Source organism: Microtus ochrogaster (genome assembly GCF_000317375.1).
Source record: "Microtus ochrogaster isolate Prairie Vole_2 chromosome 14 unlocalized genomic scaffold, MicOch1.0 chr14_random_3, whole genome shotgun sequence".
Classification (NCBI taxonomy): Eukaryota; Metazoa; Chordata; class Mammalia; order Rodentia; family Cricetidae; genus Microtus; species Microtus ochrogaster.
In genome coordinates this window covers 11,769,099-11,783,540 of record NW_004949098.1, presented here as the reverse complement: position 1 = coordinate 11,783,540, position 14,442 = coordinate 11,769,099, and the positions used below count along the sequence as shown (strand labels likewise).

Genomic DNA, 14,442 nt, shown 5'->3' with positions numbered 1-14,442 from the left:
ATAGATAATAGATAGACAGATAGATAGACAGATAATAGCTAGATAGATAGATAGATAGATAGATAGATAGATAGATAGATAGATAATAGATAGATGATAGATAGATAGATAGATAGATAGATAGATAGATAGATAGATAGATAATAGATAGATGTAAATTTAAAACCATTTCATAGGGAATGTGGCTCAGTTGACAGAGTGCTTGCTTAGTGTGCATGAAACCCTAGATTTGATCCCCAGCACATGACTATAAACCTAGCACTTGGGCCAAAGAGGCAGAGGGTCAAAAGTTCAAGGTCATCCTTGGTTATATAGTGAGTTCAAGGTCAGCTTTAGCTACAGGAGACCTTGTCTCAAAAAAATAAAATCTCATAGTACCAGGATATCTTTGTTTCTGGTGTCTGTTGTGAGATATTTGTATGCTATGTGAAAATATATTGCTGTGATTGCTTTAATAAAGATTAGAATGGCCAATAGCTTGGCAGGAGGTACAGGCAGAGCTTCCAGGCAGAGAGAGGAAGTCAGACATACAGAATGAATGAAATAAAGGTTAAAAAAAAACCACGTGGTAAAATATAGGTTAATAATTTAAAAATTATTAATTTTGTTAATAAATAACAAAATTAATAAAAGCAGGTTAATTTAGGTTATAAGAGCCAATGGGACAAGCCAAGGCTGAGCCTTCATAGTAAAAGTCTCCACGTCTCTATTTGTGAGCTGGCAGGACGGAGAAAGAGTCATTACAAGGTTCTGTCAAAGAGAACTCAGCTAGGATGTGTATCAAGCCATCTCTGGCTGTCTTTCAGGCCCAGTTCCTGGATACCCTACAAATATCAAAATTGACACAGCCACAAATTTATGTCATCCTAATATAAGATGACATCAGGTCTCTGGGGTGTGGCTTGGTCAACGGAGTGCTTCCCTAGCATTTTCAATGTTCTGGGTTCCACTCCAGAGCCACACAAAACCAGTGCAGTGACTCACCCGTGGAATCCCAGCAGAACCTGGAAGCTTAAGACCCTCAGCTACATAACAAACTGAAGGGCAACCTGGACTGGACGGATGATCGGACGGATGGACAGACAGACAGACAGACAGACAGACAGAAAGACGATAGACAGACAGACAGACAAATAGGAGTAAAGTGGTTTAACAGAAGCCAAAAACATGTGGTTAGCTGGGGTATTTCTAGAATGGGGTTGGCTACTTTCCTACAGGACTTTTCACATGGGGATAGAAAAGAGGGGTCAGTTTCGGATTAAACCAAAGATGGGTCTGTCTGAGACCTTTGCCCTGCCACAGCCCAACACCCTCTCTGACATCACAACATACATGTGCTGAACAGGCATCAGATGGACCAAACACCCCCCCCACACACACACAATTTTAAAAATAAAAATGAATGCTATGTTTTCAGGAATTAATAATGAGAAGAAAAACATCTGTACCTGTACAGGATACACACAGCACAGTAGGCCCTGCCACACACACACACAAACAAGACCCAAGCAAGCAATGCTCACATGCTCGGGAGAGACACTGAGGAGGCCAGAAGTGGTTGGAGGCTCCATCCAGTTGTGTCTAGACTTGATTCGTCTCCGTTTTAAGAGCATCAAGTGGCAAATCTTGTTTTGTTTGAGTCTTGTGTTGTTTGAGATAAGTTTTCACTCTCTGAAGTCTTGTTATCTGAAACTTTCTGGAATTTTTGTTCCCAATATTTCCATCCATAGACTTAGATCCAACCTGTTCAGTGAAGTGCCTATGTCTGACCATTTCTGTGTGTAAAATCATTGGCGCATACCAGTGCCTGAGATCCAAGCTAACACAGCAGGTGTATGATTGCTGCATGGGTTCGGATTCCATCACCCAGCAGATACTTACTTACTTACTTACTTGCTTAATTGTGGAATATACTTGAAAAAACTTTCAAGGGTTCTAAAACCTTTTTTATTGTGGTTGCTTATTATTCTTATTTTGTTTTGCTTTTTGAGACAAGGTTTGACTATGTGGCCCCGACTGACCTGGAACTTGTGATATAGACAGGCTGACCTAAATTCAGAGAGCCATTTGCCTCTGCCCAAGTTTGTACCACTGTACCCATCTGTGGGTTTGTTGCTGTTTTTCTTTCAAGGTTTTTTTTTGTGTGCATGTGTATCTGTGTTTGGTGTGTGTGTGTGTGTGTGTGTGTGTGTGTGTGTGTGTGTGTGTGTGTGTGTGTACCTACAGAAGCCATAAGAGGGTGTTGACTCCCTTGGTATAGAGTTACGAGTCTTTGTGAGTCCCCCATTGTGGGTGCTGGGAGGATCTGGTGCTCATGATAGAGCAAGCATTTTTAACTGCTGAGCCATCTCTAACCCCTTGTTTTGTTTTGGAGACAGAGTTTCATGTAGCCCGGACTAGTCTCAAACTCACTCGGGATCTGGTGTTAGTCCTCCGGCCTCCACCTCTCCAGTGTTAGGACTGCAGGCATGGTGCCATCATGCCCAGGTTACAGAAAAAAACTCAATTGGTTGAAAATTGAAACCTAATTGTTGCGATGAAAAATTCCCATAATATCAGTTGATGTAAGGAAGAACAAGAGTTTGGAAGAGAAAAAAAAAAACTATTATATAATTAGGCTAAACATGGTTTTCTGCCAGTAGGTGGCAGCATGTGAACGGTGTTAAAGCGGGTTCTTCCTTCCCTCCTCATCTCCCCCTTTTGGTCCTTTTGCGTTTTAGGCTTTGTTGCTGCTGCTGGCCCTGAACTCACCATGAAGCAGCTGTCTTCAGCGTCTGCTCTTCCTGCCTCCACCCCCCCCCAAGTGCTGGGACACAGGGGTGCATCACCACACCCAGTTTATGAGGTACTAGGGATCAAACCCAGGTGTCCATGCATGCTGGATGAGTGCTCCAATGAGCCACCTTCCCAACCCCTGCTGCTGTTCTGTTACTGTTGCTTTAAAGTTGAGACAGGGTTTCACCGGGTAGCCCAGTGTGGCCCAGCTTGACCCAGCGAGACCCAGTTTGACCCAGCTTGACCCTGCACACACAATCCTGCTGTGCCACCTTCCTGAATGAAGTATCAAAGGTCTGTGCAGCAACCCATCTGAATCCTGGTTCTAGGGAGTCATCACAATAAACAACCCGATGTGCTACAGAGAACAAGCAATCAACATCAGAATCATCTTCCTCATACAAACTATGAGACAGAACCCACAACATAAAGCAACTTTCATAGAAAGAGAGTTGGGGGCATAGCTTATTCAGTAAAGTGCCTGCCTCACAAGAATAAGGACTCGAGTTCAAATCCCAACAAACACACAAAGCCTGGGCATGGCACATTTGTCTATAACCTCGGGCCTGGAAGGAGGTAGTGGCACACAGAGACAAGATAATCTCCAGCAATCTAACCAATCAGTGAACTCTGGGCGCGGGGAGACCCTGTCTCAAAATAAAAGGTAGCATGTGATACTCAACATTGGCCTGTGTTCTCCCACATGCATGCACACAAACATGTACTCACACGTACGCTACACACAGAGGTATGCAGATGTCCAGACAAACAGATAACCTACTGCACAACACCCGCATGTGAAGCACCTACAGCAATTCCAGGAATTACTCCCAGCGTCAGCAAGGAAAAGTGCTTCCTTGGAGTATAGGGCTTAGTCCCCAGGGCCTTGGAAGGTCATCCCAAGAGCAGGTGGGGTTGTAATAGGATGCATTAGCAGTGCCCTAGCCAGGCAGGAACTAGAGAAAATTCTCCACACCCTACTCACCACCCAGGCCCAGAACCCAGGGAGAACTTACAAAACACACTGGAATGCCTGGCAGGGGTGGCGTACACCTTTAATCCCAGCACTTGGGAGCCAGAGGCAGGTGAATCTCCGTGAGTTCGAGGTCAGCCTGATCTACAAAGCGAGTACCAGGACAGGTTCCAAAGCTACACACGGAGAAACTCTGTCTTGAAAAGCAAAAAACAAACAAACAAACAAACAAAAAAACAGAACTCCACCTTGCCCACTGCCTGGGGGAAAATCTCAGCATGAAGCAAAACAACGTGGTAACACGGTTGCTGTTAACGTGGTGGAGGTAGATGAGGAGTTCGGGCCTACGGCAGACTCTTACATCAATTTAGCCACAGGTTAGACATTCCTACTCAAGAGGTAGCGGTACCCATGGAATGACCTCTCCCTTTGGGGTGCTGCTCCATGAACAACAAGGGAGGATAAGTACTCTGGGTGTCACCCACACACAGTGTTCTGGGTGTCTGTTCCAGGCAGAACAGAAAGCAGGAGAAATAGCCAGTAGACCAAGGCAGGAGGATCATCACAAGTCTGAGACCAGCTGGGTGACAGAATCATTAGGAAGCCAGCCTGAGGTGAGAAAGAGGCTCGGTTGGTAGAGCATGGGCGGAGTCCTGTTTCCATCCCTAGAACCACATAAAGCAGGTGCAGTCACGGAAGCCCATGATCCCACCACGGTTCAAAAACCGAAGGTCATCCTCAGCTACCCAGCCACTTTGAGTTCAGGCTGGGATACAAGAGACCCTGCCAGAAAGAGAAACAGAGGCAGAAGCTATGAAGGAGACATAGAACTGGAAATAACTGGGCACCCTGGAACATGGTGACGTTGCTTTTTTATTTTTTATTTTTTTTGATTTTCAAGACAGGGTTTCTCTGTAGTTTTTGGTGTGTCCTGGAACTAGCTCTTGGAGACCAGGCTGGCCTCAAACTCACAGAGATCCACCTGCCTCTGCCCCCCGAGTGTTGGGATTAAAGGCGTGCGCCACCACCGCCCAGCTACATGGTGGCATTTCTTGCTGGCTAAGAGTTGCTTTGCAACTGAAAAAGTCAAAATTGCCTACTAACCTCCTTTTCCCTAAGACGTCTCACACAGGGCGCTAAGGCCGACACTGGACTGGGTGTGGGGGCGCGCTGAGGAGACTGTGAGTTCAAGGTTAGCGGGAGCTAAGCGGAGGGAGAGTAGGCTAGCCAAGGCTTCAGAAGGAGAAGTGCAATCTCAAAACAAAAACAACAACAAACTCGACTTAGGGGCGGAGTATTTGCGGCCTTGAGTTGAGTCTCGAGTAAACCACGTCTTACCGATCGTTTATACAAAGGAAATTCTTTAACAAAAGAGAAATGAGATACCAGCTCATATTTTTGCATTTAATTTTTAAGTTTTGCCTACTCTTTAAACCTTTTAAAAGATAGCAAATGATATCTTTTGAGCAATTTTAACTTTGCAAACCATTGAATCGTGTGTGTGTGTGTGTGTGTGTGTGTGTGTGTGTGTGTGTGTGTGTGGCCACAGTGAAGGGACCTGAGGTACATGTGCTCACAAGAGCTCTCTCTCCTTCTCTCTCTCTGTCTCTGTGTCTCTCTCTGCCCGTCTCTGTTTTTTCTCACTGTGTCTATCCATCCCAGTCTTACTGTCTCTCCCCTTCTTTTCCTGTCTCTTTCACTCTCTGTGTCTGTCTGTCTCTCTTTCTCCTCTCTCTGTCTCTGTCTCTCCCTCTCCTGTCTCTCTCTCCTTCTCTTGCTGTCTCTGTGTCCCCCCCCATCTCTCTTCCTCTCTCACTGTCTCTGTCTCCCTCCCCTCCTCCTCTGTCTCCCCTGCCTCCGATCTTAATCTGACGCGTTCTGTCTCTTATCTCTCCTTACTAAGCACCCTTTGCTCGACCCTGACCCCTGAAATTCTTTTCTGCGGTGTAGGCAAGGACCTGGCTTCCTCTGAGTGACTGTCACTAAAGAGTAAACCCTCAGGCTACAGGCGACAACAGCTGACGGGTGAGTGCGTTCAGTCACTGAGGAGAGTGAACTGAGGGCGGGTCTCACAAGGGTCTCCATTGCCCAGGCAAGTCTCCAGTTCCTGACCCCTGTCAGAGAAACAGCTTCCTTTTAGTAAGTACGATGGTGACCTCACCCTCTTGGCACCACAAGAGCAATGGCACTTGGGATTGCTTCCAATTCAACACTAGCCCGGGCTATACACTGAGCTCAAGGCAGCCAAGGCTGCAAAGCCAGACAGTAAGACCCTGCCTGCCACTTAAAAGAAAAAGAAACGTGTGTTTGGCCTTTTCCTTAGTGTCGCCATAGCATCCTTTGGCAATCATCTGGACCACCTTGTATATGCAAGCTAGTGCTCCATCCTTCTACCCCAAGCTGAAGGATCTCTGTGTCTCCTGCCAAACACTCCCACATCTCCCAACACCCAGTCAGTCTTGAGATCAAAGCTTTGCCAGCTGCCCTTGCTTTGGCAGAACCTAGCTTTGGAGCAGAAAACACAGGAAAGGGGTAAGGTTCTTGCAAGTCCCATGACCACACACTGTGTGGTAGCACACACCTGTAAGCCCATCCCTCAGGAGACTGAGGCATGACCCTGCCTCAAAAAGACATGACAAACAAGACCAATGAGATCTTCCTCCCTCCAGCTTCCTGTGTCTGTCTAAGTTTGGGTCTAGGCCTTACCCCACAGTGGCCATGACTATTCATTTTCTTAAATTAGCCAGTATTGGTTTCTGTGGCTTGTCCTTAGGGGACTGTGCACATAAGTCAGTTCATCCCGAGAAAGAAATAATTCCTCCAACTTTGGTATCGCAGTACACACCTATAACCCTAGCTCTCAGGAAGTAAAGAAGTCAGGAAGATCGTACTGTAAGTTTGAGGCCAGACTGGGCTATATGCTGAAAACCCTGACTCAAATAAAACAGAGAGAGAGAGAGAGAGAGAGAGAGAGAGAGAGAGAGAGAGAGAGAGAGAGTCTTCCATCCCTTTGCTTGGAAAAATCCAACCAAGGGCCAAACACAACCCTGCCTCTCCCTGAGGCAGAATAAAAAGAATTCATTCGATTTGCTAGATGAGCCAACAGCCTGATGCAACTTCTGATTGAGACTTGGAAAATCTATGTTCAGGTTGGGTCACCTGCTGTGGAAAGGAATTCCTGTCCTGGAAATAGATCACCCCGTGATACAGCTGCTCCCATAACCGAAGACAGTGACTCCATGATGGAAAGGAAACCCTGCTTTAGCAAGTGATGCTTAATGTTGACTCTAGCTGCCGAATCTCGCATCTCCTGGAGACTGCTCTCTGGGCACATCTGTGATGGAGTTTCTAGACTGGGTCGTTGAGGTTGGATGGCCCACATTAAAATGTGAGCAGTATCATCTCGTGGGCCGGGGTCCTAGGCTGAATAACAGGAAGAAAGTGGGCTATTGAGATGCCTCGGTGGGTCAAGGCACCTGCTGCCAAGCCTGACTACATGAAGTCACTCTCCAGCTTTTATGGAGGAAGCATTGGGGCAGGGAGCAAGAACTCAAGTGTCGTCTGGTTGATTGTCTCCATTCTGGTCCTGCAAGGTGGCCCAACACTTCTTTAGCATCATCGTCCCTTGAGGGGACCAGTCCAGTTTCCACAATGTCCCTTCTGCTCCAGGGTGCTCCTAACTACCATCGTGGGTGACAGGCCTTTCTGTGGGGTGGCCCAACCTGCAAGGAATCTACAGTAGCTGCAGGCTTAAGTCAGTGACTTCTCTTGGCATCTTCAGCATTGAAGGGAGCTGAGTTATGTTAGAGAGACACTCCATGTGCGGTGAACGCGCAGACCTGCAGCAGCAAGCAGGTGGCCAGAGCAGAGATGCCAGGTTTCCATCCTTCTGAGGGTGCCATCTCTGCAGGATGTGTGCTCTCGGGATGTAGACTGCCTGGATCACCGGACAGACAAACATAAGCAAAGAGATCCTGAAGGCATCCCTCTGCGAAGCCGCATTCCCTCAGCACCCAACGCCTACTCCCCTGCCTCTGTGACTGTCCCCTCAACATCAGTATAAACAGAGCTGACACGGTGATTGGTCAGACTGTAAGACTTTAAGACAATCCCGAAGCCATTTTTGACAATTCTGAATCCTCTCAGCCTCTGTGCCATAGTGCTTCCCCTCCTCCCCTGGGAACCAAGGACCTAACAGCTACACTCGCACGTACTCAGTTCCTGAACAATTACCCATATACGTATGCTTTGGTTCGGTCCCCTGGGAAACGGGGTCAAAATGACCTCTTACCTCATCTGATCTGGCAACAGCTCTCCAGTCAATTATTGGTAATAGCCCTTTCAAATAAACCAATCAGAATAGTCAAAGAACAACTCCCCTTGCTTCTGTGGCCCCTTTAAAAGTAGACTGTACCCGCTATTCGGGGTCCCTTGGCTTCCCGAATGCTGGGAGACCCTGTCATGATAGAATTAATAAAATCCTCATGCTTTTGCATCGGCTGTGGTGTATGAGATCGTCTCTGGGGATGACTCCTTCTCGGTGTTTGGACGCTAGAGTCCAACAAGACCACAGCTTGAGCATGGCGGCTTAGCCACAAACTCTTCTCATCCCCTTCCCTCCATCACCGTGGAGCTCACATCAGTACCCCTAAAGACAGGGCTGGAGCGCTCGGTCCCTCTTGTCTGGGGTGCAGCTCGGCTGACCCGCTGGCCTACAGCTCACCACTACTTTTTGATTTTGAGGGTGACTGGTTCTATCTAGCTTGTGGAGACTCCCGTAAGTTAGGACTCCGGGACCGGAATGGCTGAGGCGCTACGTTGTGCGGCACTGTCAGCAGAAGTGGGGAGGCCCGGCTGCTCAGGGACCTCCACTAAAGGAAAGTAAGATCCCTGCCTACGCTGCAGAAAAGAATTTCAAAACAGAGCAGAGTGAGGCAAAGTAAGTAAGCTTATTAAGAGGAGATAAGGAAAGTGCGCGACTCACTTAAGCAGGATGTTTAGCTAGAGTGACTCACAGCAAAAGAACACCGCACACCCAAGATAAGAGGGCTTTGCAGCAGCCAGAGCTGCAATTAGACATCTTCAGAGCGGCTTGGATATGCTCAGCAGCTCAGCTCTGTTTTTCAAAGGATCTAATTTCACAACAAGGTTTAATGATTAAGTGAAGCATGAGGTTTAAGCAAATTTTAAAATTTAAGCAAAAATATAGGAACTGGCCAGGTATGGTGGTTCACCCCTTCAAGGCCAGCACTCGGGAAGGCAGGTGGATCTCTGTGAGTTGGAGGTCAATATAGCAAGTTCCAGATGAGCCAGAACATAGAGTATTTAAAAAAAAAATATGTTAGCTGGGCAGGGGTGGCACATGCTTTTAATCCTAGCACAGGTAAGGCTCCATGAATTCAAGGCCAACCTGGTCTACAAAGCAAGTTCCAGGACAGGCTCCAAAGCGCCTGTTTCACAAAACTAAAAACAAAACATAGGTTTTTGGGGGGCCTGCAAGGTTGAATACGCAGGGATAGGAAATGAATGGGATCAAGAAGCATAATGTGAAAGACACAAAGAGTAAAGGAAAAAGTTAATATATATGTGTATGTTTAATAAATGAATACAGGAACTAACTCTCTCTCTCTCTCTCTCTCTCTCTCTCTCTCTCTCTCTCTCTCACACACACACACTTGTTCGCTCTCTCTCTCGCTCGCGCTGGAAGCATCTCCCTGGAACTAGAGTTACAGCCTGATGTGAGAGCTAAGAATTGAACTCTGGTCTCCTGAAAGCCCAGTACTCATAGACCAGTACTCATTCTTAACCACTGAGCCATGCCTCCAGGCCTTGTTTTAAGGTTTTTATTGGGGGGGGGGAGCAAGTTCTCACTATGCAGACTGCTTGATCTGGAACTCACTGTGGAGAGCAGGCTAGCCTCAAGCTCACAGAGGCCCGCCTACCTCGGCCTCTGCCGGAACTGAAGGCGCACACCACCATAACCAGCTCTTTCTAATCTTAAAGAACTCCCTTTTGCAAAAGGAATCGTAGGCGATGCTTTGTTCAGGGAAGAACAGGGAGCACTCATACAGTCAGACTCTAGACCACGAGCATCGTGCCTCAACATCAGCACCAACCCTGCTGAGAGGCACTGTCGCTAGAAGCAGCCATGTTTACTGTTTGTCTTGAAGCCTCTGGCTGGATTCCAGATTCCTGAGTAAGGGGCTTCTGACTCGTCCATGTCTCCATAACTTTTCTTGTCTTAACAATGTTTTATTATGCGGGCGGTGGTGGTGCACTCCTTTAATCCCAGCACTTAGGAGGCAGAAGCAGGCGGATCTCAGTGAGTTTGAGACCAGCCTGGTCTACAAAACACGTTTCAGGACAGGTAGAACCGTTACACAGGGGGAAAAAAAAGTTTTTATGGAGGGCAGAGGACAACTTCAGTCAGTTCCGAAAGTCAGTTCTCTCCTTTCCCCACATGGTCCCAGGGATGGAACTCAGGTCATCAAGCTTGGCAGCAGCACCTGTACCCACTCTCCCCCCCCCATTTCCTGTCTTTCTATCCCACTCAGTGCTCCTGAGAATGCTACAGTTAGGATGCCTCTTACTCCAGGTTATGGGATGTGGAGCTTGGGGCAGGGAGGGGGAACAATACACAAACTCCTAGTGTCTACCAAATAAACTGACTCCACCTGCAACTCTTTGTGAAAAGGCTCCAGCATGACGGTGCTCTCAAGCACGGGGAACAGTGCTGAAGGGTGTCTGGGAGGAGACCCAGGAATATGTGAAAATAAAAGGAAAATTAGAGTGAAAATAACATTGGGAAAATTTCCCAAAATGGCCTTTGGAGGTTGCGTGGGGAGTCTCCCCAACATCTGTTGTTGGGGAAGGTGAACATTAATCACTCTACATGAGCACCTAGAATAAGACTACATGTTCTCAGAAACCTTAGATAGAATATAAATACATAGATAGACACATACATACATATGTGCACACACTCGCACACACGAAACATACTCATACACACACATAGGTAGGTAAACAAAAACAAATGGATCTTGGGGCTGGAGAGATGGCTCAGTGGTTAAGAGCACTGGCTGCTCTTCCAGAGGTCCTGAGTTCAATTACCAGCAACCACATGGTGGTTCACAACCATCTGTAATGAGATCTGGTGCCTTCCTCTGGCGTGCGGGCATACATGGAGGCAGAATGTTGCACATATAATAAATAAATAAATCTTTAAAAAAAAAAACAAATGGATCTTGAGGCCATAAACTTGTTTTTGCAAATGTATATGTACGTATGTGTATATATATATATATACATATATATAATTTTCTTTTTCTTCTATCACTTATTATCATTTATCTATATGAGAACCTGCACCTGTTCTCAACTCCAGCAAAAGTTTCTAGAATTTGTTTATTTTTCTTTATGTATATGCATGTATACCATGTCATGGGACTGCCCAAAGAGATGGATGTCAGGTGCCCTGGAACTAGAATTATAAATGACTGCGAGCCACCTGGATGCGGATTCTAAGAGCCCAAGCAAGGTCCTCTGCAAGAGCAGCAAGTGTTCTTCATCTCTCGGCTGGCTCTCCAGCCCAGGAATTCTTACTCTCATGAAAACACTCAACACTGCTTGCTCAATATACCCTCCACCTTCTCTTCCTTCCTCAGGGCACCGATTTTAACTATCAACACCCGTGCTCTCTGAAATACAATTTCTGGTTTTTGTGATTTGTTTTGTGCAAGTGCAACCGACAGCTTAAAGCATACAAAGCAAGCGCCCTACCTCCTGTACTTTATATGCAGCCTATGTGTGCGTATCTATGTGTGCATGTGAGCATTGTGTGTTCACTTATGTGTGTGTCTTTGTGTGTGCATGTGTGTGTGTCATTTTTGAAGAGCTAGCAGACAAGGCTCTGAGGAGTGGGTTGTCCCCTGAATCAGGGAGGGGTTCTGAAAGTGGTTTTTGTTTATCTTTTTAGACAGCACCTCCACTGTGTAGCCTGTGCTGGACTAAAACTCAGAGCTATAGCTAAGGATGACCTTAAACTCTTGGTCTTCCTGCCTCTATCTCCTAAATGCTTGAATTATGGGCATAGGCCTTCATGCCTGGCTCTCAAAATATATATTTTTAAAAACAAGGAGTATTTTATGAATTTGTGTGTTGTTCCTACATAGAGGCCGTGCAAATCTTCTCTGTATCGTTCCAATTTTAGCATGTGTGCTGCCAAAGCAAACACTCAAAATACATTTTCTAAGGTCCCCATATAAAACCCTTTACCTCACCATTTCTGAGTTTGAGCTAATCCACAAATTTATTGAAAATAAGGCTAAATCCGGAGCTGACTAGTACCAAGACAAACAAGAAATAAGACATTTTACAGTAGAGGCAAATATAAGTGGCCATGGCTAGGAGAACAGATTTGGGTTATTCAAATATTGTGTTTCAACACGAAAACAGAGGCCAGAGTTCATGGCCTCTCTGAAACTACTGCATACACCAAAAGCCTATGGCCTTCCTCCATAAAACTGTGACTCAGGTGACCTCCGGCAAGGGAAGTCGGAATTTTCCAGAGCTAGCCTAGGACTATAGGTGAGGTCAGTTCTTGTGCACCGGAGTCAAGAGGCCTTGGCAATCAATAGCACAATTTAGAGTTTGGCAAGGTTGTCTAGCAAGTTTTTGGAGTTTGTATGAAAAGAGACTAGGGCTTATTGTCTAACAACAGAAGAGGGTTGGCTTACACGTGTACCATCAGGAGTTCTTAGCCTGCCTGGCTCAGGGTCCAGATTCGACACCTGTGCACGGCTTCAGCTAGCTACCCTGAAAGAGAACAGCACTAACTGAAGCACCCCGTGTTGCCTCCCACACAATTTGTTAGAGTTAATAGTTTGAGAACAGCCTTTCTCAGTCCCTCTATTAGATAGTAAACCACGGGGTTCAGCAGGTCCTCCTCTATTATTTCCTAGGCAGGTGACCTGATATGATCAGCAGGGCCCCATCTCAGGCACCACAATGGCTCCTGGCCAAGCTGTCAGTGGGTTAGAACAGGAATCTCATCAGGGTTTGAGGATACTTATATCAGATAGAGACTTCCTCATACACACAATGGGTCATTAGGGTGGCAGATAAGTCTAACCACAGCGAGCCCTGTGGAGAAATGCTGGCTTAAAGAAAAGAGGAAGGATAAGCCCTAGTTTCTTCGTTTGGATTGTATCTGGGATGTGTATCTGGATAATGCCAAGGTTCCCATAAGCTACAAAGGACAAGAAAATCTCTCTCTCTCTCTCTCTCTCTCTCTCTCTCTCTCTCTCTCTGCTCTCTGTGTCTTTCTTTCTTTCTCTCTCTCTCTCTCTCTCTCTCTCTCTCTCTGTGTGTCTTTCTTTCTCTCTCTCTCTCTCTCTCACACACACACACACACACAAACACACACACACACACACACACAGAGCGTTCATTCTGGCCTTGAACTCACTGTATACCCAAGAATGTCTTTGAATTAGAATAATTTTGAATTTCCCACCTTCTTGCCCTCTCTCCCAGGTGCTAGGATGTGTGTGCCACCATGCCCTATTTTTACAGTGCTAGGGATCAAACCTGTTAATTGGAAGAGAAGCACTCTTCCAATTAAGCTACATCCCCATCCCCAGCCCGGGAAGAATATTTTCTGAGGCACAAGGGGTTTTTGGCTGTGCCTGAACTTCTTATATAAGAAATTCCCAAGTGCTGTTCCCACCACAACCATCAGATGGTAAGACCTTATTGACAAACACACTTTGGTTGCAGGATGTAAAGAAATTGAGCTGAATCTGAAATTTCCTCTCTGCTAGATAGCTTTCATAATGCAGGCTTCTGGAGGAGAGATAGCATCCGTGGATTTACCCAGCAGTAGATCCTGCACGCTACAATGCTAACCTGCCCACTGGAGAAATAATGGCATGACTGTTAGGGGCTGAACAACCGGCTTCTGAGGACTGCTCCGTAGGTGGGAACTCGTGCCCAGTTCTGTAAGCCTGGCCCAAAGCCCAGAGTTAGGTAAGTCATAGGCCCTTGGGGGACCTACTAATGTTGTTTCACTAAATGAACATGCTGTCAAATTGCCTTTTAAATGTTTGTTTATACCTTTAGATTAGTGCTACTCCCAATCTTGGTCTGAGAAGCTTCTTTTTCCAGTGGGAACCAGTCAATACAGAGACCCCTAACTGGTTCAAATGCTGAGAATATGCCACTGTTGGGCACAGGACATCCATCTCACAAGCCCCAGGAAGTATAAAGGAGTAGGCAGCAGAAAGCATGGCAGAGCCAGAGGATGTTGGGGAGTGCCAGGAGGTGTTGTCTTTGGGACATGCTGTGGCTACAGCACTCACGGGCTTGCACCGCATTACCTGCACAAGACCAAGCCAGTCAGATCGGTGATCCCAGCGTGGACAGTGGCAAGGCCCAGGAGGCCCCACCTCTAGCTGAGGAGCTGTCTGCATTTGATGGCTGCTGGGGAGAGGGAGCCATTTTTCGATAGAGATGTGGTCCCTGGTAAGGTTCCCGTGAGTGTGCAGGCAGTACTAGTGAAATTAGTGGGAGGAGAAGCAGAGGAGGAAGAGGCCAAAGACTGGAGGAGCTGGTGTTGAGGGTGTCCAAAGACTGGAGGAGCTGGTGTTGAGGGTGTCCAAAGACTGGAGGAGCTGGTGTTGAGGGTGTCCAAA

General features: G+C 46.6%; 1 non-coding gene and 1 pseudogene across 1 annotated transcript; one reads left to right on the top strand and one right to left on the bottom strand.

Annotated features, from left to right (window-relative positions):
* Positions 1-14,442, top strand: part of LOC101989703 — a 58,782-nt pseudogene that overhangs the window by 43,015 nt on the left and 1,325 nt on the right.
* On the bottom strand, positions 11,878-11,984 carry LOC113458025. The gene has a single exon (XR_003378469.1). It is a non-coding gene; the product is annotated as a U6 spliceosomal RNA (small nuclear RNA).